Consider the following 3,065-nt stretch of genomic DNA (forward strand, 5'->3'; position numbering starts at 1 on the left):
TCCTTATAGGTGCAACCAAGGTGCACCAAAGAGAGACCTATCGAACCCCCTTTCGCGTGGGTTCCAAAGGACCTCGAGCATAAAAAAAAAAGAGAAAAAAAAAATATATATATATACATAGAATAGAAAATCAAAAGAAAGAGAAGAGTCTACAAGAATGTCTAAAGGCCTCCCTATAGACTGGGGGGCAAGTGTGGATGCCAAAAATCCACCAAAAAGAAACTCTTTAGTCCCTGGTTGGAACATGGGGATAAGGGTCGCTTATTCATGCTATTGGGCTCGAGCCTGTAGGCCTTGTGGAATACAGGAGATCATCTCATGAGAAATGTTGATGCTCATAATCCCATCAAGAGAAAGTATGAGGCCGAGGCAAGGCCCTAAGGCCACCGTCGTCTCGGGAAGCCATCGCGCCATCACAACACGAGTCTGGGTTCGTTTCTCATGGAGTCAATGCCAAGTGGCCCACGTTGGCAAGGCATAGGTGCCAAGGCTCAGTAGCCTCGCAAGGCCCCTCTCGCCTATGCACTCGGCCCCACGGACTCGCCCCATGGCCTCCTCCATGGCCTCACCCATGACCTCCTCCCATGGCCTCGCCCATGGCCTCCTCCATCGCCTCGCCCATGGCCTCCTCCATGGCCTCGGCCCCATGGCCTCTTCCATGGCCTCCTCCATGGCCTCGCCCATGGCCTCACTCCATGGCCTCCTCCATGGCCTCGGCCCCATGGCCTCCTCCATGGCCTCACTCCATGGCCTCGCCCATGGCCTCCTCCATGGCCTCGGCCCCATGGCCTCCTCCATGGCCTCGGCCCCATGGCCTCCTCCATGGCCTCTCCCATGGCCTCCTCCATGGCCTCGCCCATTGCCTCCTCCATGGCCTCGCCCATGGCCTCCTCCATGGCCTCCTCCATGGCCTCGGCCCCATGGCCTCCTCCATGGCCTCGGCCCGATGGCCTCCTCCATGGCCTCCTCCATGGCCTCGCCCATGACCTCCTCCATGGCCTTGGAGGTGAGAATACTCACAAGGGGCAAGGTACACGCATGAATATGGAATGTACCTACGAACCTAAAGAAGTCAGAGTACGGATATAGTACCCCTACCAGACAAGTAGTGGGAATGCCAGGAGTGGGTATGCAAGGATAGGAGTTATGGTCCGTACGTCTACGGCCATAGGTCAGAGCCGACACCACTACCTCCTGCGCCACTACGCCTGCCACCACGCATCAGACATGGATACAGACAAGTAGTGGAGACATCCTCCTGACACCTGCTCCTGTACGGGGTGTACGACCACAGCCTCTGGAGCCACTCCCCTGACACAGTACGTATGTACCACTTGGTCCCCTGGACCACTATGTACCTAAGGCCATTAGAGCCTACTATAAAATGAACTCTAAAACCACCTGAAAGGGGGTTGGAAAATTCATTGTATGCAGAGGCCATTAAGAAATATACATTTTTTCACTCCATTGTTCATCTGTGTTTATCCTTTCATAAGTTAATTCTAAGTTCTTATCTAGAGATCGCCGTATTTACCTTTGAGTTTTCCGACCTAATTTCGTTGACGATATTTCACCGTCAACAGATACCGTGATTCAGCTCTGAGAAGTCTCTTGCTTATATAATACACTGGTTTTTTAGCACGGTCTTCTTCTCAAACTAACACAGCGCTAACTGCGTTTTCTGTCACGGCCAAATAAAGGAACAGAGGTTCTCTAGACATAGGCTTAGACAATGCTGGGGGTTAGGCCAAGTGTGTTTTTAGGTCTAGGAATGGTTGCTCGCACTTCTCAGTCCATTCAAATTTCTTGTTTCCCCTAAGAAAGTTGTAGAATGGCAGGCAGTTGTCAGTGGATTTCGAGATAAAACGATTCAAAGCTGCCACCTTTCCAGTCAAGCTTTGAACTTCTTTACGCGACTTGGGCGAGGGAATTTCTAATAATGATCTGATTTTATTAGGATTTTCCTCTATTCCCCTCGTATTGACTATGAATCCCAAAAAATTTCTCGATGCTACTCCAAAAGTACACTTCTGGAGATTCAACTTCATGTCACACCTCCTTAAGATTTCAAAACATTCTTTCAGATCAGATACATAGTTCTCAGCAGTCTTGGATTTGACAAGAATATCATCGACATACACTTCCATATTTCTCCCAATCTGATCATCAAACATTTTGTTGACTAATCGCCGATATGTAGCTCTGGCATTCTTCAGCCCGAAGGGCATGACTTTATAACAGTATACATTAGTTGGGGTCATGAAGCTAGTATGCTCTTGGTCTATTGGATACATCGGGATCTGGCTATATCCGGAATACGCATCCATGAAGGACATGAGCTCGTGACCTGCCGTGGCATCTACCAACTTATCAATCCTTGGCAGTGTAAGGCAATCCTTGTGACAAGCTTTGTTCAGGTCGGAGAAATCGATGTAGGTCCTCCATTTTCTGTTTGGCTTTGCGACCAGCACGGGATTGGCAACCCAGAACAGGTATTTTGCTTCATGAATAAACTCGCACTTTACCAGTCGAGCTACTTCTTCTTCCAGTGCTTCAGCTTGGATTGTTCCAAAACGCCTCTATTTTTTGTATTTTGCAGGCACATTTTTTAGAGTGTGCATGATCACACGTGGGCTTATTCCCACCATGTCTTCATGTGACCAGGCGACTAGATTCCCTTGTAAGAAATTAATCAGCTCCTTCTTCCTTTTATCATCAAGATTTTTTCCAATCTTTACAACTCTTGAAGCTTCTTTGGGATCTATGTTTACTTCTTTGAGCTCCTCAATATCTTGGAGCTCTGACCTATCCTCTCCCATTCGTGGGTCAATGTCATCACATGGGGCGACGTCACTATCCTTTGTTTCTTGAGGTTCTTCTGTCCCACAAGCAACTTCCACTTCCTATGACTCCTCACCTCCGTCACTTATGGCCATAGCTTTCTACCCGGTTTGTGATTTTCCCTTCACAGAAATGCTATAGCATTGGCAGCGAGTTGATCGCCTCTGATGATGCATATTCTCGCAGTTGAGGGGAACTTGATTGCTAGGTGGCAGATAGAGGTT

This window comes from Humulus lupulus, chromosome 9, assembly GCF_963169125.1.
Source record: "Humulus lupulus chromosome 9, drHumLupu1.1, whole genome shotgun sequence".
NCBI lineage: Eukaryota > Viridiplantae > Streptophyta > Magnoliopsida > Rosales > Cannabaceae > Humulus > Humulus lupulus.